The sequence below is a fragment of the Ambystoma mexicanum genome, chromosome 11 (assembly GCF_040938575.1).
Source record: "Ambystoma mexicanum isolate Mex_15411 chromosome 11, UKY_AmexF1_1, whole genome shotgun sequence".
Classification (NCBI taxonomy): Eukaryota; Metazoa; Chordata; class Amphibia; order Caudata; family Ambystomatidae; genus Ambystoma; species Ambystoma mexicanum.
In genome coordinates this window covers 234,236,904-234,259,773 of record NC_090934.1, presented here as the reverse complement: position 1 = coordinate 234,259,773, position 22,870 = coordinate 234,236,904, and the positions used below count along the sequence as shown (strand labels likewise).

At 44.2% G+C, this 22,870-nt stretch overlaps 1 long non-coding RNA gene across 1 annotated transcript in view; it reads left to right on the top strand.

The window, feature by feature from the left end:
* Nucleotides 1–22,481, top strand: part of LOC138503317 (uncharacterized) — a 124,982-nt gene extending 102,501 nt beyond the window's left edge. Inside the window, exons 2-3 of the long non-coding RNA XR_011279614.1 lie at nucleotides 22,306–22,333; nucleotides 22,416–22,481. This is a non-coding gene — a long non-coding RNA (uncharacterized lncRNA). The remainder of the gene's footprint in view (nucleotides 1–22,305; nucleotides 22,334–22,415) is intronic.
* The last annotated feature ends 389 nt before the right edge of the window (nucleotides 22,482–22,870 follow it).

Sequence of the window (22,870 nt, the reverse complement as noted above, 5' to 3'; positions counted from 1 at the left end):
TAGCATTGTTGGAAGGGAAGTACAGAGTTCCTGTTTCGCTAATATATATTGTATGCAATGGGTAAATGAAAACATTGCAAGCACATACCAACCAATGGCCACTTCATGGTAGGAGATGGGAGAAACATCAGTATGCTTTTTAAACGCGTAATGGACGCTTTGAGGCAGATATCGTGCGCAGATGCACTTATAACAGAGTTGTGAACATACTGCCAACATTCTTTTCATACCTTTCTTTTGTGGTGATGGGTGCTTATGTCGATGAATGTGCATGTATAACTCCTGCAATGTTTCACTAAACTTTCCACTGGATGTGTTTTCCAATAACATCACACATGCAGGCTGATTTTGTAACGGTACATATGAAGTCTTGTGGAGAACTGACATTGTAAAATGCTGAAATCTTGGAGTGCATTGGTGGATGCGTGTGTGAGTACTTAATAAGGGCGTGGTGGGAAGAGGATTGTATAAAGGGAAGAAGGACCGTTCATGATTTACTGGGGCGCGGCCCTCACGATACTTTGCGAGGTGCACATGCTACATTCTGCGCTTTTGAACATGCTGGCCAGTGGAAATGCGATGGTTGCAATTGTCCAATCAGGTGGTTAGTGTGTGCGTCACAGGAAAGGGCAGCCATATTTTGGTTCATTACTCTGTGGAGTGAGGCTGGCAGAGATGGCGAGACGCACCGTTTTTATAGTGGGTGATCGCTTTGTGCTAGATCTGCTCCAGTATGCCATGGAAAGAGGCCTTAATGGCAATTTGAATTTGGACCAAGTGGAGGCTTTGTGGTGCGGTGTCGCTGTCCGTACTTTCGACCATTTGCTTGCAGAATGTCAACAAGTGGCCACTTTAGGTACTGTACACGTTGTGGTAGTGCACTATTGAGCATTGTTTTTGGGTTCCATAGCTTGTGCAAGTGTGTACCGTCAACTCATAAAGATGATGAAAGAAGTGCAGCGCATTTTTGCCACTGTGAAGGTGGTTTTCTCATGTATACCACCAAGTCTAGAATATAACTATTCCAATGAATGTTGTTGGCAGCCAGAGGTGGGAAGGCCTCTTATCAACAGAAGCATGTGTAACTTTTTGCGTGCTGCTGGGATGTACTCCTGTGAGAATTATATCATTGGTTATCGATATGTGCCCCTTCTCAATGGAAATGGCATTTCATTGTTGCCCAGTGGCAATGACATTTGGTTTTCCAATCTACAGGCTGCACTGAAGACGCTATTGTAAGAATGTGAGGCGCAGTGTAACAAATAAAAACCATTATAAAAGCCCAAAAAAAGAGTTGTTACTGTGGAAGCTGTTTTAAAAAATAAAAATAAAACTGCTTAAGAGCCACCACTACATAGGACATCCCCAACTCTGGTTGACATTTATTCCCCTACTCCCGCGCACGCACACCTGGAAAAGTCTGCGGACATCGCAACAGTTGCAGGGTTGTACGTGTAACACACGCCCCTTTTGCACATGGCCACCTTATATTTGGGACTGTGGAGGACACAGGATTGCGTAATAAGCTTTCTGGGTGTGGAGTGCACACACAGACTGTGCTATACGGTATATTTGTCGACCTAAATGCAGAGGGTGAGTTTATTATGTTGTATGAGCCACAGCATATGCTTTGTGGGTGAATTGCACATACATTACTTGACAGTGAATGGAAAACAGAGTCCGTGGGAGTTATGTGTGGAGTGTGTCATGTGGGTTTGTACGTGTATGGAGCACCTACAATGAAGTGATTGCTTTTGGTTGTCTGTGTGAGACTTTGGTGATGCTCAATCACAACGATATAATTGTTGTTGATTGTGGAGGGACAAATGCACACCATATAACACAATTTCCAGTGCCGGTTGTGCTGAGGGAGGCAGTAGGCCAGGTAATGCTTCTGTTTCCGATCTCCTGCATAATTATGTATCCCATTATGCAGACAACCATGTAGGCGTGTTATTTTGAATTTGGTCCGGAAATGAAGAAAGTGCGGTGCATTGTAAAGAAGTGTATTTGTGTCTTTGTACAACTTGTGTCATTGCCGTACTGTACAAATGGGAATCTGTTACACTTCGTGGTGCGCGCAACCGCTTGTAGGGTTCCACTGTGCCACGCAACGTGCGGACCCAGAAAAAACCTGGAGCAAGGCGCAGAGTCATCACCCTTCATTGTGGTGTCAGACATTTCATTGTTTAAAGGTGTGAAGGCAGGCGATCAGTTACCAGTCTTTAGCTCCAAGAACAAATCTAATGTAAGGCATGATGGCCCTGCTGCTGCTGCCTTGTGAGCCCGGGACTCCTGGAACAATGTTTAAAGGTGTAAAGGCAGGCGTTCAGTTACCAGTCTTTAGCTTCTCTTCCTAATGCACGTTTTCATGACTTCATCAATCTTCAGGGAGGCTGAGTTTCTTTGTTTTTTCAGGCGGGTCTGCATTTCTGTTTCAGGTGTGACAAGTTAATTAGTTCTGAGGATTCTGGTACTTGTATTTTTCGCACTTGATTTTGCTGGCAGGTGACTGGAAACAACTCCCTCCAAGCATAAATCTACCCCTTGATGGGGGGAGGGGGAAAGCCATGGTTGTGACTCTCCAATGTAAGGCATGATGGCCCTGCTGCCTTGTGAGCCCGGGACTCCTGGAACAATGTTTAAAGGTGTGAAGGCAGGCGCAAAGTTACCAGTCTTTAGCTTCTCCTCCTAACGCACGTTTTCCTGACTTCATTAATCTTCAGGGAGGCTGAGTTTCTTTGTTTTTTCAGGCGGGTCTGCATTTCTGTTTCAGGTGTGTCAAGTTAATTAGCTCTCAGGATTCTGGTACTTGTATTTTTCACACTTGATTTTGCTGGCAGGTGACTGGAAACAACTCCCTCCAAGCACAAATCTACCCCTTGATCGGGAGAGGGGGAAAGCCATGGTTGTGGCTCTCCAATGTAAGGCATGAGGCCCTGCCGCTGCTGCCTTGTGAGTCCGGGACTCCTGGAACAATGTTTAAAGGTGTGAAGGCAGGCGCTCAGTTACCAGGCTTTAGCTTCTCCTCCTAACACACGTTTTCATGACTTCATCAATCTTCAGGGAGGCTGAGTTTCTTTGTTTTTTCAGGCGGGTCTGCATTTCTGTTTCAGGTGTGACAAGTTAATTAGCTCTGAGGATTCTGGTACTTGTATTTTTTGCACTTGATTTTGCTGGCAGGTGACTGGAAACAACTCCCTCCAAGCATAAATCTACCCCTTGATGGGGGGAGGGGGAAAGCCATGGTTGTGGCTCTCCAATGTAAGGCATGATGGCCCTGCTGCTGCTGCCTTGTGAGCCCGGGACTCCTGGAATAATGTTTAAAGATGTGAAGGCAGGCACTCAGTTACCAGTCTTTAGCTTCTCCTGCTAACGCACGCTTTCATGACTTCATCAATCTACCGGGAGGCCGAGTTTCTTTGTTTTTTCAGGCGGGTCTACATTTCTGTTTCAGGTGTAACAAGTTAATTATCTCTCAGGATTCTGGTACTTGTATTTTTTGCACTTGATTTTGCTGGCAGGTGACTGTAAACAACTCCCTCCAAGCACAAATCTACCCCTTGATGGGGGGAGGAGGAAAGCCATGGTTGTGGCTCTCCAATGTAAGGCATGATGGACCTGCTGCTGCTGCCTTATGAGCCCGGGGCTCCTGGAACAATGTTTAAAGGTGTGAAGGCAGGCGCTCAGTTACCAGTCTTTAGCTTCTCCTCGTAACGCACGTTTTCATGACTTCATCAATCTTCAGGGAGGCTGAGTTTCTTTGTTTTTTCAGGCGGGTCTGCATTTCTGTTTCAGGTGTGACAAGTTAATTAGCTCTGAGGATTTTGGTACTTGTATTTTTCGCACTTGATTTTGCTGGCAGGTGACTGGAAACAACTCCCTCCAAGCACAAATCTACCCCTTGATGGGGGGAAGGGGAAAGCCATGGTTGTGGCTCTCCAATGGAAGGCATGATAGCCCTGCTGCCTTGTGAGCCCGGGACTCCTGGAACAATGTTTAAAGGTGTGAAGGCAGGCGCTCAGTTACCAGTCTTTAGCTTCTCCTCCTAACGCACGTTTTCATGACTTCATCAATCTTCAGGGAGGCTGAGTTTCTTTGTTTTTTCAGGCGGGTCTGCATTTCTGTTTCAGGTGCGACAAGTCAGACGTTTCGTTGCGCTGTTTTTTGCCCGATGGAAACTGCAGGGGAAATCATCAAAGCAGCGTGTGTCATAAAGGGACTACAACTCCCATGCTGCTTGGTTGCTTATGAGGTAACTATTGCGTCCTAATTGGACATTCCTCTTGGTTGCTTCCACCTTCATAAGCAGCTCTGAATAGTGCCTCGCTGCTTCTGTTTGAAGTGGCTGACCGTCTGAGCTTTGTCTTCGTTGTCCTCTTGCTGTTTGGATTCCATCTCCACACAGAGGTTCTACCCTGCAGCTGGCTGTGTCAACCTTCGTTTACCCGTGTATCAGGACCCTGGCTTTTTCACACGGATTGCTCTGTTTATTGTCACAACAAACATCCCGCCCGCCCGTGTACAAGGAACTTTGCTTATCTAATCTGGATTGTCCTGCTGTTTGTCTCTGCTGCCGACGCCACCCGCCCCTGTACCAGGAACTTTGCTTGTCTAATCTGGACTGCCCTGCTTTCTGTCTCCACTTCCGACACTGCCATGCCGTGTACCAGGAAATCTCCATTTGGACGACGTTGCTCTTGTGTCTCTGATACAGACACCGCTCACCTGAATTCCGAAGACTACCTTTCACTTTGGTTGCTTACCCTCCTCTCCTGTGCCACTCGCGCACGCATCCACTGTCAGGACCATTGGATTTCCATCTAATTGACAACGCCTGCAGAATCATTCTCTTCAACAGCACGTTGTCTGTGCAAACTACGTGGCTGGTGAGTTATTTCCTTTTCTCCCAATTGGGGTGTCTACAGCCTATCTTTCTCTACAACAACCTGCTACTGGGACCTTCCATTACTGCCTAATACCATACCTTACCAACGTGTACTGGAACTCCTTCCATTTTCTGCTGTGCATAAAGGACGCTGCGCTGATTGCTCCACTAACCCGTAACTAGAGTGCTCCTCATGCCGCCCGGGACTTGTACCCCTACTAATCTTCCTCTTTATTATTTTACACCTGTCGTTGCTGCCCTTGAAGAGAATCCAGTATCTCTAGTGGTAAGACACAACTTAATTTTCTATTACACACCCTGAGTTTCCCGGTCGTACTTTATAGCACTGCTTTGTATTTTAGGCAGGAAGGCCGTCTCTGGGTTCCCTGTAGCCAGCCTTTGGGAGGACATATCAGGTATATCACGGAGAACCATTGGGTAATATATGCTTACCTGTCATTTGTTGTTTATGATCTTTTCTTTCTTTGCAGCTGGTTCCCGCTCTTTTAAGTGATCGGGTCCTTTTTTACTGTTTATTCAGTAGAGGACCACATCATTGAAAATATCCTTTTTCCCTCACAGAGAGGAGGGTTGGGTAGGAGGCTCCAAACCAAACTCTACAATCAAACTCCCAAACAACCCTGTTGTGGTCGTTAGTTTCGGGTGTTCACCGTTTGGTGAGTAACAGAATCTATCGTTTCACAGCACAAACATTTTTCCCCACAAATAGCGTTCCTGTTGATATTACTGCATTTCCGAATTCTGCACGCTCTACACACATTGGCTTGCTGCCCTTTTTGGAAGTATAGGAATAATGTTTGTGCTTGCTTTTGCACACGTGCGCTCTTGAAAACGCACTGCAACACGCGCAACCATCTCTTTCAACAGTCACCCATTTCTACATGTTTCACTGCAGTGTTTTCTACTGTACCACAGTTCCTTCAATTTAGCACACAATTGTGTGGAGGGTATACGATGCGCGTCGCACTGCCTCCCTTCTTTGCCACTTACATTGTGACACTCTGAAAGGAGCTTTATATCATAATCAGCCACAAAAAATATTGCTAAAGGGACGTTATGGTGAAGGTGCGGTACTACAAACATAGCATCATTTCTAAATACACTATGCTAAAGCAACGTTATGTTTACAGTGCCCTAATAAAAACCTATGAAATTCACTAACAAAAAACATTGTTAAAGGGACGTTATGGTTAAGTTGCACTAGTAAAAACCTTTGAAATTCAATGGAAAAACGTTCTTACAGGGACGGTATGGTTACATGTCAAACCGAAACACCCCACAAATTCGCCAGTTATGGTAAGCTACCATAACTCGCAGCAGCACGGTAAGACTAACACCCATGACATCAAAGATGACATCACAAATGTCATTGATGACATCACTGATGATGTCACATGTCTGGCTCCCTCTTTATTTGTTCACTGACATATGTAGGGCAGGTGGTTTTCTTCACAGAGAGTCAATAAGTAAACATTGAAAAGGTACTATGTTTGCAGACCTTACCCTTGTCATATGTTCTTACACTAATGTTGTAAGGGTTCAGTGACAGCATGTGATAGAGCATTAATTTGTGTGCATAAAGATAACAAGTTAGGTTAAGAACACTTTCTAGTACTATTCCTGCTTTGTTGCCTACTGTATCTTCCCTGTATATGGGCGTATTCGTGTGTGTTGTGGTCTCTTTGTGTTTTGTGTGTAGTAGTAGAAATATGTTGTAAGTGAGGCGCTATTAGCTACTTATTACATGTTTCACAGTACGCAAAACTGTGACACAAACGTATTCTGCATTTTAATATCCAACGTGACAAAAATATCAATATTGATCCTCTATGGTGCATGCTGCAGACAATGCGTACGTTTCTGCATGAGTGGCCCCGTACACTGGAATGAACTCTGTACTGCAATGGTGTTTATAGCAATGGATTGTGCAATGAATTATCTATCTTATGATAATTCTCTGAATGGCTGTTGATAGTTTTCTGCGACCATTACATTGAGAATCCCTTGGGCAGGCTTTTAATGAAAAGTTACTAGACATGTGATGTCATCAGTGATGTCATCCATGACATTTGTGATATCATCTTTGATGTCATGGGTGTTAGTCTTAGCAGAGCACAGTGCTGGCACGAGTTATGGTTGCTTAGCTTACCATAACTGGCGAATTTGTGGTGTGTTTCGGTTTGACCTGTAACCATAACGACCCTGTAAGAACGTTTTTCCATTGAATTTCATAGGTTTTTGCTAGTGCAACGTAACCATGACGTCCCTTTAACAACATTTTTTGCAAGTGTATATATATATATATATATGTATATATATATATATATATATCTATAAATAAAAACCTGGTTGGTGATTGGACCTTATAGAATGTGGGACCATAAGGGTTCTACTGATGTCATCATAAACAGTAGCCAAGGCTCCCAGTTCTTACCTTAGACTGAAATGCCAGCTTCTCGCGAAGCAGGGCCGGTGTTCCAAAATGACCACCGTATAAAGTGTGAGCCGCGTGACACCATCAAGTGATGACATCATTTGTCAATATTGGGCATCGCGGTAAAACGCATTGCGCAGAGAAACTTACTGTATAACTCATCTAATTCTGGTGATGCCTTAATTGGAATAAAGTAGAGGAAATAAATATGCACCACGGCCCGTTGGTATAGTTGATACAATGGTATTTTTTATTTTATTTATTGCTTATTTGTAATCCGTACTATACAGCAAAAATTGTGTTTCAAGGCGCATCAAGACAAGGGTGCGGAATAGGGAGGAGGAAGAGGGTAAAAACAAAAACCTTCTTAAAAGGTCTTGAAACTTTCGGAACATGCAAGTGCTATAGCATGAGAGCAAGGGCAGGAACGGAAGTGCAGGAAGGGGGTAATAGAGAGGAAAACAAACAACGCTCTGACATGGTCATGAGTTGATTTGGAACGTGCAAGTGCCGAACATGAAAAAAGGGGTAGAGGGTGAGGAAGGGAAGTGCAGAGGGGGAGGAAGGTGAGAGGTGCAATAAATGCAACAAGTTAAAAAGTGCAGGGACAAGTAGATATACTGTAGTCGACATATAAGGGACATCTAGGAGTCAGATCACGATAGACCCACCGGAAATCCTCTCACTTCCAGCTCAGGTCCCCAACTGACACTCATGGAACACTCACACACAACACTCACTCAACATTCGCCTGAGCTGTCTATCAAACATACACCAACATTCCATCAGCGTGCATTCCTGGCGAGCGATACAGAACAAGACTAACTAACATAACAACACTCCCCCACCCAGGATGGCAAAAGGGCCAAGAAAGGACAAGCACACAAGAAATGGCTAAAAAAAAGAATACAGCCACCATTTTGGGTCATTGGTGACCCTTCCGTGCATTACCGGGGCTGTGGGCCATCAATTATGATGGGGTGAAACGGATGTGCGGTCTATCCTTAATATTAAGTTATCTTTGGCCAGTTAACCTTGTGCAGTTTAAGGCTCTGTCAGAGGACATAATGGTTATTTCCAGATAGTCAGGAGGTAAGTAACAAATTGGCATAGAAAGTCAGATGTTTTGAGGAAAGGTTTAGATAAAACTAGAAGCCTACTTCGTCTAAAATAGAAAAAGATCCAGTTGTGCAATGGGGTGAATTCAGGTTGGGGTCAATTGTCATAATAGGATTCTCAGAACTAGACCTACGCCCCCAGGGACACAAATCACTATTTACCAAATATCTGCTGCATTGGCATCAACCTCTTTTTTTAGAAAGGGGAAAACCAGATGAGGAACTAAGAAAATTAAAGTCACAGAACAGACAAGTGAACAGCTAGTTATCAACATTTCTAATTAAAATCTTTCTAAAAACGAGATGGATGTATTGAACTTAGGACTCTCTTTCACACCAACACAGGGTTCTACTTTCTTTGAAGAAAGGACACATCTGTTTAGTCTCTTCCGAAAGATGAGGCCTAATGTATTTTTTGACTTCCAGCCCCCATGTGAGGAACCTTCCGTAACATTTGATTACCTTGTAATAAGACTGAAGAGCACCTTCGATCCCCATATAAATAACCTAGCCTTGAACATTTTTGAAAACAATATGATATTTGACCTTAAAGCCATTAACTACAGTAAAATCTCAAGAACAACAATTGGCAGGGTAAGTCAATATTATCCTCAGCGCTTGTACATAGTAGTTAGAATGGCACAAAGGCTGTGGGTGTCTGAGAGGTGTGAGTATACTGCCAATATACTACCACTGTACAATAACAATTAACACAAAAGGTCCCAGTCATACTGCGCCAATTAGGCGAAAAATAAATTCCAGTCTGCTGTTTATTTTGAATGGTAAAACAGCCTGACACGTGTTTCAAGCTTTTCTAGCTCTTCATCTGAGGCTGATGTTTCACACCAAAGTTCCATATGTGCAGTATTTCCACACATTAAATTACAAATCAACCAAAATGAATTGACATATGTATCAATCAAGGCAACATGTTGGGTCACACAACGGGCAGTTCGCCAAGAAAAGGTAAGTAAGGTCAGTGAGAAATAAATGCCACATTTGATATGTCATTAAGTATCCAAATTGTCACAGAAACGACACAATTAAAGAAGACAGGGATCGGAAAGATAAAGAAGGAGGGGAGGGGAGGAATAGGAATAGAAAAACAACATTGGTGTCACATTTGATATGTCATTAAATATCCAAATTTTCACAGAAACGACTCAATTAAAGAAGACAGGGATCGGGAAGATAAAAAAGGAGTGGGTGGGAATAGGAATAGAAAAACAACATTAGTGTCAATATGATTAGGCAAGCGCAACCAAAAACTATTTTTGACAAAAATGTAGGGGTGAGAAAATTCAATTGAAGTGATACCTTATGTATGGAGTTCAATTGTCCAATTCTGGATATGGCAAAAGTTTGCCTGTTGGTAGTTCACCTGAAATCAGGGGTTGACATATTAGTAGATTGGCTGAGGTAAAAAGTCACAGTGTGTGTGAAAGGAAAGTAAAATATCATACCTCTGATGCTTCGCAATTGCGGTGAAATCTGAGGTAAGAAAGGACATAAAACAAACAGTGTGAATGGATTGATTATGCCTCGGATGTTGGAAATTAGTTGTAATAAAAGGCTGTTGATTTAGCAACCATTTTTAATTAATTATGAGAGGTAATGGGACAAACCATTATATAGTTATGAGTGTCCAGGAGGCGCTTGGAGTGCATGTGTAAGTGTTTATGTTATAAACGTAGCGTGAGGTTCGAGCGTGCGAGCGCCGCCGAATGTTGGCTAGCATAGAAATTACAATAGGAGACCAGGGGCCGTAGAATAGGGTCTTACCTGATATGAGGAGAAGTAGCAACAAAATAAACCTGAGCGCGAAGAAGCGCAAGCCGGAGGAGACATTAAAATACAGATCCTCCGGGTGATACCGCCGCTAGACCTGGTTGGGTCCAGAGCAATTAGTGGGCCATAGAGGGCCGCCATCTTGGGTGAGGTAACTCTCACTTAGTTATTGAAGAGCAGATAGTTACCCTGCCGAATCGGCGCGGATAAACTTGCACCAACCACATACGAAGCCATAGATTTAAATTAAGTGGTGATTATATATGAGGAATAAATAATTTGATACATACTTTGCTTGACGGTTTCAACCATTAGAAAAAGATGATTTGTTCGCAAATGAATAAGCGTAAAGGCGTCACTTTGAGACCTATGGATCATTGTCAATATAAGTAAAATAATAACAAATTGAGGAACAATTCACTAATCTACAATTTGAGACGCATATGAGTGTCACTTGAACGTGTAGTGGCATAAAAATGATAGAGGCAAGTGGGTAGAAATGGTTTGCTTGGTCACCCGGGGATTTATTTGGAAACTTATATATTAGCCCACATATACTTGGCAAAAAGTGGCCAAATGGTCGCGCTGCCCAATTACATATAAATATGCAATTGCAAAAGTATAATGAAGAATGATACATTCAATATTGTTGGACCATATAGTGAGGTTACATTGGCTAGTCATTCGCAAGAGAACCATAAATTTCAATTAGATCCTAGATTATATCAAATTACAGGAATACTGCAAATTCATGGTCTGAATTAAGGCCATTGTACATGGTCCGATATTTACAAATGAGTCTGGCCTCCAGTTGACAAAGCTTTTGTGTCAGATTGCTACCTCTTTGCGGCAATGAGACTTTGGCCAGGCCTACAAATTGAATAAAATCCTTGCAGTCAAGTTGATGTTGATGTTGTGCTTGCCAGTGACTGGCTAATGGATATTTAGCTTCCTGGCTACCAATAGTCGACATGTGTTCTCTGATCCGAATTTTTAATGGTCTGATGGTACTGCCGATATATTTCAGCCCACAGGTACAAATAATACAATATACCACCAATATCGCAGTTAATAAAGGATTCGACATGATGCTCACCCTGAGGTCCAAAGGGAGCCATTGAAATTTCAATTGCGTATTTGCACATAGTACAACATCCACATTTGTGAAATCGTTTTGTTTGGGCGGAATGAAGCCATGTGGTTGTATGGCTAGGGGTGCTCATGAATTTGTTTTTCAGTGTCTTGCCTTTGCTATATGTAATAATAGGTTTAGGATCAAGCCAATTTGAAATATCTGAATCTAAATGGAGCAAGTGCCAACGTCTTCTCACTATATTGTGTACTTTATAGCTATCTGAATTAAATCTAGTGATCAGCCTAATTTTCTGAGAGGCTGGTGTCATGGTGCGTGATTTTGGCACTAGCAATTTAGCTCTCTTCAACTGACGCACTTCTTCTGCGGTTTTATCAAGGCGAGTGGTTTCATACCCTCTTGATATGAATCGAGATTTAATCACGTCACTTTCCAAAACAAAATCTTGCATTTCTGAGCAATTTCTTCTGGCACAAATAAATTCTCCTTTTGGGATGTTATCAATTACATGTTTTTTGTGGCAACTTTGGACATGTAAAGTTGCATTGACAGAAGTGCTTTTGCGGAATGTTTTGCTTGACAAACCGTTTTCAGTAAGTTGGCTGATGAGGTCAAGGAAATCTATCTTGGTTTGGCTACACATAGAGGTAAATTGGATCCCCCAATCATTGCTATTGAGGAAAAATACAAATTGGTGAAGTAAATCTTCTGAACCTGTCCAAATCAAAATGACATCATCAATATATCGTTTCCACAGGTGTATATATGGTTGGAAATCAAGATTGGTGAAGACATATGTTTGCTCGAAATGGTGCATGAAGGCATTCGCGAGTGCCGGGGCAAAACTAGCTCCCATCGCAATGCCAATCAGTTGTTTAAAGTAAACATTATTACATAAAAATACATTATTTTGTAAAGTAAATAGAAGTTCCTTCAACATTTCAACATGTTCAAAATAAACAAAATAAAAAGTTGACACATTCAATAGCTTTCAAATGATCAATTGAGGTGTACAATGCTTTCACATCAAGAGTCACTAACCAACAATTATCCTGAAAATCCAGTTTGTCTAATATTTATAATACATGCATTGTATCGCTGATAAATGTTGGGGTCAAAAGTACAACTGGTAATAGACACTCATTAATATAAATTGAAATTGGTTCAAGGACGCTGCTTCCTCCACTTACAATAGGTCTCCCTTCCGGGATATCTTCAACACCCTTGTGAATTTTAGGTAAGAAATATGCCGTAGGCATAATGGGACCATCAACCATGAGAAAGTGTCTTTCTACATCCGTGAGTAAACCTTGTTTGTGCCATTTTAGTATCAATTGATTAGCCAAAGTTTGAATTTGATGCAATGGGTTATTTTTAAGTGCTAGATAGCAGTTTCCTGTATTGAGGTGTCTCATACTCATAGTGATGTAGTGTGGTCTATCCATCAGGGACAACATTGCCGCCCTTATCTGCCTCTTTAATAATTAGGGCAGGATTGGTGGCCAGTTGTTGCAGAGCCTGGAATTCTGATTTGCACATGTTGTGAGTAAATTGAAGTGAACTGCTGTGCCGATTGTCAGCTAATTTATGTACATCCTTAATCACTGCCTGGTGAAAAGTGTCAATGATATTATCATTGGGGGCCTGGCTTGGCAGCCATGGAATAGGCTGTTCTTCTTTGGAGCTCCCGGATCCGACAATTGATCCGTGAATTTGCACGCACTCAAGCCAGCGATTTTGGAAAAAAAGTGAACAAGGATCAATGGGAAAGGGAGCGGAGCTGAATGCATCGCCTTGCATGAAGAGCGGAGGTCAGAAAATGAAGTTATGCAACATAGTAACTTCTGCCGGGGAAGGACAGGCTAATGGCAAAATGGCGGCGGAGTATGAACAAAAGAAACTTCAAGAGCCTGCATCGCAACAATTGGAGAGATGCAGGCAATGAGGTGACAAACGGCCAGCGCATACACTAGGAGACGAGGTGCAGGAGCGCCCGGACTGCCGGGGAAGAAGAGGAGGACCTAGCGGGTGCGTGCCCGGACAGCCGGAATAAAGAGGAGAGTCTCGCGGGTGCCAGTAGACTCAACCTCACAACAAGCGTAAGCGCGCATGGTGATTTGGGGTCAGCGGCTCACTCCCATACTAAATTTGAGCGCCCGGACAGCTGATTAAGGCAGCTGACAAGGATACAGATATGCCGTAATGAAGAAATAATACAGCACGGCAGATCACAAGAGTGCGGTGGGGGAGGGGCGGACGAGTGGAGGATCGGCCGAACCAGGGCAGAAACACCGGAGCGTGACAGGGGCTGGTCACTGCGATGGAAAATCCGGCTTACACAGAAGGGTACGTAGGATTGACTGGCCCTGCATGGCCTGAACCCCCTCCACAGTGCTCATAATACTTGCTGCGGATGAACATTCAGTGTGAACACACGTGCGAGAAGCGCTGGAGCGCCTGGAATAAGGTGATTAAGAGGGAGCACCCCGCGGATGTCAGCAGGCCCACTCCTGGCACAAGCAAGGGTTTGAACTAAGACATGCATTCCGGAGCCCCCCTGGACACATGCACCAGGGGCCCAGAGGTAAAACAGAAGCGAGCTGCATAGTCACCTAGCAAAGAAGAAGCAGACTTACTACAAGCGGGACAGCTGGGTAACATGCCTGAGGTACGAATATACTAGAATGAGTTGGTGACCGTGCCATAGTGAAGGCGCATTGCTCAAGTGGTGTGGACACGGGACTGTGGGTTGGCTGAGGCAGTGTTTGGGCACTCCTACAAGCCACAACACATGAACGCCAGTGTGCCAGAAAGTGAAGCACAGATGTGAACGTTCTTAAATTGATCCACTGCAGATTGACCCAACCACTGTGGCAGGAGGCGGGGTTGCCCGCACCAGGAAACATTGCAGCGACAAGAGCTGGGAAGTGATCCGCAAGCTGGTGGTGAAAACACTGGGACCTTGGGCCGTTCATGGGATTACAGAAAGGGGGGACACACCGTGTAAGACCTGAAGACAGGTGGGAAACAGTGGGGAATGCAGATTGGAAAGCAGCCTGTGCGCCAGACTTGAAGTAAAGAAGTGAACAGAAATGTCGACGAGAGGGGGGAAGGCTAAATACAAACAGCCCACAATGGATATTTTCGCTAAATCACAGCAGTCACCCAACGCCCCAGGGCAAAGTGTCACTATTGCATACACTGGAGCAGCGATGCCGAGCGACAATCACACGATACTGGCAGCCATAACGGAACTGAAAGCCTCGTTGGGGACGACGATTGCAGAATTAAGGACTGCAATGGAAACGAAAATAGATGCAGTGGGAGTGGAGGTCAACTTACTAAGGCAAATTGTAAGGACGCTGGCGGAAAGGAGCAGTGGCCTGTTGAGTGCTGTGAAAATCAACACAAACACCAGCAAAGACAATTCCAAGGCAGTCCACATATTGAAGCAGCAGGTAGCCAACCTGGAGAATCGAGCATAGGTGGCGGAAGGAAGAGCGATGTAATAATATACGCGTGGTTGGCCTGCCAGAAGGGGAAGAGGGCCAAGACCCCACAAACTATGTGGAAAACATGATCCTGCAGGAGATAGGTGCAAACAAGCTCTCCCAAGGATTTGCGGTTGAACGCGCGCACAGGGCACTGATGAGAAAACCGCAACTTGGAACCCCTCTGAGAGCAATCATAGCGAAGATCCTGAATTATAGAGAGAGGGAAAAGATCTTGGAGTTCTTCAGGAAAGGAGGGACGATAAAAAGAGCAGCTGCGACCATCACTGCATATCCTGATTACACCATGCTAGTCCAAAGACAATGCTACAGCTATGTGGCTATTAAGAGGAGACGGCGCACGGCCGGATTGAAATATAAGCTGCTGTACCCCGCTAAACTCAAGATTTTTTACAAAGACAAAGAGCACTTTTTTGACACCCCAGAGGATGCAGAGACTTGGCTAGATGCACATGGCTGTCCGGAGCAGGGTGAGGAGCAAGTTCCAGGAAGTAATGATAAGTGTTCTGACAGCCATGCATATTGAGAATAAGACTTGGGGCGGGGGGTTGCTGCATTATGAGACATTTGAATATGTTGGACTGGAATATAGAATGTGTAGCGACAGAAGGAGAGTGGAAGGTGCGAGGAGCTTGATTTTTGAAGTGGGTGCAAAGGGACAGAGACAGTCTAACCCCTAGAGTTAGATTAGGCGGACCGCCACTAGGGCGATATTTCCCTGCTGAGCCGCAAGTATGGCAACTGCCAGAAAGGGCTAGATGCGGGGGTGCCTGAGATCCAGAGATGGAGCTGGGCAACAGTTGGGGAAGTTGGGGCTAGGGAGGGAGGGAGTGAGAGGGGAAGTTTTGGGAAAGTTGGGGAGAGTGATGGGGAGGGCAGGGAAGGGGGCCGGGAGAGGGTGGGGCATTAGGGTAGAGTTAGTAGTTTGCAGAAGTTTGTATTGGGGAACAAGCCTACATAAACAAAGGGAAAAACTATTACCTGATGGAACTGGTGGGCACCTGGGGACGGAGGGGGGAGATCCGGACATGCTATGGGAGACCTCAAAGTAGCCATCTGGAATGTGAGAGGGCTCAATAGTTATCTAAAGAGAAATAAGGTTATGATGTATTTGCGCAGGCAGAAAATAGACATAGCCTTGTTGCAGGAGGCTCACCTGACAAAAGAAAAGTTGGAGGTGATCAAGAAAAAGTGGGGAGGGACTGTCGTGGGGGCGACATATTCGGCGTATGCTAGAGGGGTACTTATCTGGGTGGCACCGCATGTGCCGTTTCAGCTACTGCACTCTATAGCGGAGGATGGTAATATTAAAGGGGTTGGTGGAAAACAAGGAGATATGTGTGATAAATACCTATGCCCCAAATCAGGATACGGCGGCGTACTTTAGAACCTTATATAGTAAACTCAGCGCAAGCCTGGGAGAGGGGGTGATTTGGGGAGGAAATTTTCATTGCGTAATAGACCCAAAGATAGACAGATCAGACTCCAAAATAGATTGACCGACCCCAGCAGCCAGGATACTACAGTCCTTGATAACAGAATTTGGGCTGGAGGACGCATGGAGAATACGCTATCCACCAGATCGGCAGTACTCGCATTATTCAGCCCCCCAGAATCTGCGCACTAGATTGGACTATTTGTTTGTTACGCATGAGCTAATGGCCGAAATAGCACACAGAGAATATAAGGTGAGAGTCCTATCAGACCACTCGCCGCTGATACTGACATGGCAGTATCGATCTCCAAGGGCGAAAATACTGACGTGGCGCATTCGGGCGGAAGCGCTGAAGGACCACGTTTTCAGGGAGGACATGAGAGAAGAAATAATATGCTATTTTGAGACCAATACATGTAGAGTGGAATCGGCGGGTGTTCTCTGGGAGGCCTTTAAGGTAGTGATGAGGGGGATAGCAATAGCCAAGTCCAAAGGGCTACAAGAAGGGATTGTAGTGGACCTGCAAGATGCGGAAAGGGAGCTGGAGGAGGCATTGAAAAGAGGAGGTAGCACCAACGATGACAATGAAGTAATATTCAGGTTGCAGCAGAAATGTGCAGGATATTTGGAAAGGTTGTGCAATCTAAATTATAAAAAGTACATAGAGAGACAGCATGCGGGGGGAGATGAACCAGGGAGAGTGCTGCCATGGTTGTACAAGAGTGAGACTCCCAGACCAGTAATCAGGACGATAGTGAAGGAAAATGGGAGCATAGCAGACACTCAGGAGGAAGTGAATAAAGAATTTGTAAATTACTACCACACCCTGTATGGGGATGTGGAGAAAAGTGATAACAAGGAAATAATGGAAGTTTTAGAGGATAAAGGATTGCTGCAGATTAGTGCTGAAGAACGAGACGAGTTAGAAGAACCAATTACTATAGAGGAACTGGAAGAGGTTGTGAGGCAGTTACCCACCAGTAAGACCCCGGGGACAGACAGACTCCCCAGCGAATTTTCTAAGATGTACAAAAATGAAGTACTCCCACCACTCTTGGACATGCTCAATGAAGCATACAAAGTCGGGAAACTACCAGAGTCCTTGAGAGAAGCGATAATTATACCGCTCCCCAAGCCCAATAAGCCTGGAGGCAAGTGTGGCTCCTATTCCTATAGACCCTTGTCAATGTTGAACCAGGACAGCAAAATACTGACGGCGGTCCTGGCTAATAGAATGAAGAGAGTCGTTACTAAATTAATACATCCCGACCAAACAGGTTATGTCCCCAACAGGACCATATCCAATAATCTCAGGCGGCTCCACCGAGTCATTGAATATGCGAATGAAGAGACAAGTGAAATGGCAATTGTGTCGTTGGACGCAATAAAAGCTTTCGACTCGGTCAAATGGCCATGGCTGATTGCTACCTTGACAAATTATGGAATAGGGCCTGGGTATCTGGGATGGGCTAAATTGCTATATAGCGAACCGCTGGCCAGCGTGAAGACAGGCACAGTTATATCAGAGAGATGGCAGCTTAGCAGAGGCACCAGGCAGGGATGCCCATGGTCCCCTATGTTGTATATCCTGGCATTGGAGCCTTTGGCGATATATCTGAGACAGCAATATGACACAATAGGCATTGTCATTAGAGGAGAACAGCATTTAATCTCCCTGTATGCTGATGACATGTTGCTGTATCTGCGCTACCCAGAAGAAAACCTACAGTATGTCCTCGAAGTGCTGGACCGATTTGCAGGGCTCTCGGGCATAGCAGTGAACCCCAAAAAGTCCTGAGTGTTCCCATTGGGGCGCTATAGAGGGATCCCGTTAGAGCAGTTACCGATTCTCCATATACCATGGGAGGTCAGCACGTTTCGGTATCTTGGAATAGATATATACCACACAGTGGAAGCAGAGCACAAACATAACACAGAGAAAGCTGTACGGAACATAGAAAGTAACATGAGATTTTGTCACGGCTCGCTCCCTTCGCTCCCGTTCCCGCCACTTGGGGGCATGTTTTGGGGTTTATTCCCTACTGGACATTTCCTCCGAACCTTATGCTACAGTGTCCTGATGAATTGGGAGCGCTAAAACCTTATTTCCCAAATTACTTCCCTTCCGGATCCATTCCAGGTTTTTGGCAGCCAGCATGCTACTGCTACTTTAATCAAATGACTATGCTTCCCAGAATGCCTGGCTCACTGCTTCACCTCCTCCCTTGCAGGACAAGGCTGGGTGGAGGATAGGCAACACCTGTGGCTGCAGGTGCAGCAGGCGGCACGCCTGAGGGGTGTGCTCGTTAAGCAGCTTTAAAAGCCTCAGTTTGCTTCAGTCCAGTGCTGGTCATTGTTGCTGTGTTCCTGTTGTGACTGGTCCCCTGTTCCTTGTTCCTAGCTTTTGTGCCTAGTACCTAGTTCCTGTTCCTTGTTCCTAGCTTTTGTGCCTAGTGCCCAGTTCCTGTTTCTTGTTCCTCTGCCCTGGATTTCGGATTCTTGTGCTTAATTGATTTCTGCTCACTGGATTTCCCTTTCTGTCTTCCTCTGTCTGCAGGCAGCCTGTCTCTGTGCTTTACCCTTTAATGCTGCCCAATTCGCCTGTGTTTTCTGTTTCTTTGTTGCTGTCCTTTGCTACTGAAAAACCTGATGCTTTAGTCTTTCCCTTTATAGATTCAGCTTCCTGCCTCAAGGTTTCCTTTTGTGATATCATTTCCCTGCTCCTGATCCTTACTTTCTATTGGGATCCATTCCATGTTTTCCATCTCACTTCTGCATTCATTTCCCATGGATTATTAGGTGTTGGTGTTATTGTAACTAGTCCCAGTGTAAATGCCCTTTTTGTTTCCTCACTATTTTATATCACTATTTCTACTCGGCCCTTGACTAGGGTCTTATGTATTTAGTTTCCTCCACCCATTGCTGTTATAGCCTTCAGGGTTCCTGTTTGATCAACTGGGTTCGTGAGTTTACTGACATTCAAGTGGTCTTTCCGGTCCTCGTGAGTACAGTTTCTAAGTTCCTTATTCTGTATCATCCAGAGTGTCAGCTCACAGATCCTGTCCTTGCTTGCCCTCTACGTGGGTTTAGCGCTGTCAGTATCTGTAATAGCATAGTGGGTAAGGAGTTTGCCAACTTTCCTTTCAGTCATAAGGAGGTTCTAAGTGCTTACCCCACATTCCTTTTCATATATAGGTATTATCGTTTCTCCTGGGTTTTAGTATACACAAGTCTTGGGTTTTGTATGCACATATTTAGATTCAAAGTTGTACACTGTGAGATTCCGTGCACATTGCCTTCTTCCTTTCTTAACAGATTTTGGGTGAAACTTCTTTGGCGGTGATGGGCAGAGGGGCAATGCTTAAGATGGTGGTCCTACCGAGACTGTTGCATTACTTTGGGAACATCCCATACTTGATACCCAAGCAATTCTTTGCTAGGTTGAGCAGTATTTGCAGGGAATTCCTTTGGCAAGGGACAAGAAATAGGATGGCCCTTTGGAAGTTGCAAAATGCATATGAGAAAGGAGGCATTAAATTACCAAATTGTGAGATTTATTAAATAGCAAGCCAACTCCAGTATGTAGCTAAATGGCTCTCTGAAGAGCTGACCTCAGAAGCCAGGTTGTTCCAGCAGGATTGTGCCCCATTCTTCCTTAAAGAGATGATATGGTTGTCCTAAAGCGGATATGGAGGGGCGCCCGAGGATGATGGCACTGGGGTAGGAAATATGGCAGAGAGCGTGTAAGATAGTGGATGTCCCTTATCCTTGTTCCCCGCAGGTGCCATTGGTAGCTCTGGCGAGGCAAGAAAACCAACTCAGATTAATGATTAGGAAGCATTGGGAGATTGTGGGGATAGCGACTTTGAGGGATATATGGCAGGAAGGCAATATAAGGGATTTTGAGGGGTTGGTGGAAGAAACGGGGGTACATGTGGGAGAGTATATTACATATCACAGGGTGGTACAGCGGATCAGAGAGACATGGCCAGAAGAAATATTATCGAGAGAACCGGATGCTGCCATGGACACAATATATGACATAGCAGAGGGGGGTCACGTAATATCAAGAATATATGAGCTGATGATGACCAAAGTGGGGAAGGAGGTGGTGCAACTTAGACAAGACTGGGAGGAAGAAGTGGGGTCCCCAATGAGTGAGGGGGTGTGGGCGCGTGCCCAGGGATATCACAAAAAAAGTGTCGAGAAATGCAATACTACAACAGATACAATTATATATCACCCATAGGGCGTATATGACGCCGCAAAGGATAGCCAAATTCAAAAATGCAGGGCGACAATCATGCCCCAAATGTAACGAAGAAAATGCTGGAAAGGTACATATGTTTTGGTCATGCCCAATAATAGAACGCTTTTGGGGAGAAGTAGCACAGAGGATGGAGGATAAAGGGATCAAAATTGAGGTAGATACAGTATGGGCATGCCTATTGGGAGGGTTCCCTAGACCACGTAAGCTAAAGCATGTCAGCAAGCTGAAAGACCTGGTGTATGTACTAGCAAAGAGGAAAATTGCAATGGGATGGAAAGCATGTCATAGACCAAGGATAGAAACATGGTGGAAGGATCTGCAAAAATGGACAGAGGCGGAAACAGCAGTATGGCAAGAGACGAGTAATGTTGGGGGGGAGGAAGGAGCGGGACCCTTTATGGCCTGGAAACAACTAATTGCAGAATTATTTGGGCCCATACATGATGGGGCTGGCGACTAGGACTCACTGGGAGTAATCGATGTAGAAACACTATCACATGATGAAGAAACGGAACAGGAAGGGAAGTAGGCTTGTGGGGAGGGGTGGGACGGGGAGGGCACAGTGGACGAGATAAAAAGATGTGAATTAACATTGTCATGAGCACTGTAAGTTTGGTTTGTGTTGGTTGTTGTAATAAACTCAATAAAAACTGTTAAAAAAATAAAAAATGATATTATCATTAGGAAAAATGGGCGTAAACTTAGAATTCTTAGTAAGTTATTTAATTTTAACATTCTGTTGTACAATATCCAAATCTGACAACACTTGCATGATACATGTTTGATATTGGAGATCTGTATCTTCCAAAGTCATTAGTACATGAGTGCTGAGGAGTGTCTGAAGTGAAATTTGGGAGGGTGCTGGTGTTGAGGTAGCGATTTGAAATTTTTACTTGAGTGGAAAAAGAAATCTTGAGCTTGCGGACAAATTTAAACAGGTCAATTTGAATGTCCACATAGTTATTGGTAGCTGAGGGTACAAATGAAAGGCCCCTGTTAAGGACAGCTGTTTCAGCTGAAGAGAGAGAATAAGTGCTGAGGTGATCAAGTTTGTTAGTTGTTTGTTGGTTCATTAGTTGTTGCTGATATGTTGCTCTGGTAAGTCTGCGAGACGGAGGTGCGTTTCTGCTGCCTGGGCTTGCCGCCCCTTGTGCCCCTGGTTGTGTGCCTGGGGTTATGATATTTGTAGCTACTGGACTTTGAAAACACACTTTTTTTGCTGCGATTCAATTGCCCTTTTTTAATCTCCTTAACTGCTCGAAAAAAGGAGATGGGCCTGGGGGTACTAATTGGTTCGATTGTTAGTCTTCTGAATCATCTTGTTGATCATCATGTGATATAGAAGGATCTCCAGTTTCTTGATTAGATGGACCTGGTATCTGTTTCTCTGAGTCACTATCTACATCAGAACTTACTGGAGATGAGGCAGCGCTACTTGATCGTGATCTAGAGACCTCATCATATTTGGCCTGGTAGGTATATATTCTGTTGTCTCGATAGTCTCTATCATCTCTCGAGAATTTACGTGATTTCCTCATTTTGATTTCATCCTGGTGTTTGCGTAGTATGTCATAAAGGGTCTTAAAATTCTTGTCTACAGTGGCACTTGGCGCATCAAATATGTGAATTTCTTCTTTGAGTTTGTCTATTTCTATAACTGTATGTGCATGTGCACATGTAGCGTGTTCCATCCGAAGCATAATCAATCCATTCACACTGTTTGTTTTATGTCCTTTCTTACCTCAGATTTCGCCGCAATTGTGAAGCATCAGAGGTATGATATTTTACTTTCCTTTCACACACAGTGTGACTTTTTACCTCAGCCAATCTACTAATATGTCAACCCCTGATTTCAGGTGAACTACCAACAGGCAAACTTTTGCCATATCCAGAATTGGACAATTGAACTCCATACATAAGGTATCACTTCAATTGAATTTTCTCACCCCTACATTTTTGTCAAAATAGTTTTTGGTTGCGCTTACCTAATCATATTGACACTAATGTTGTTTTTCTATTCCTATTCCCACCCGCTCCTTTTTTATCTTCCCGATCCCTGTCTTCTTTAATTGAGTCATTTCTGTGAAAATTTGGATATTTAATGACATATCAAATGTGACACCAATGTTGTTTTTCTATTCCTATTCCTCCCCTCCCCTCCTTCTTTATCTTTCCGATCCCTGTCTTCTTTAATTGTGTCGTTTCTGTGAAAATTTGGATACTTAATGACATATCAAATGTGGCATTTATTTCTCACTGACCTTATTTGCCTTTTCTTGGCGAACTGCCCCTTGTGTGACCCAACATGTTG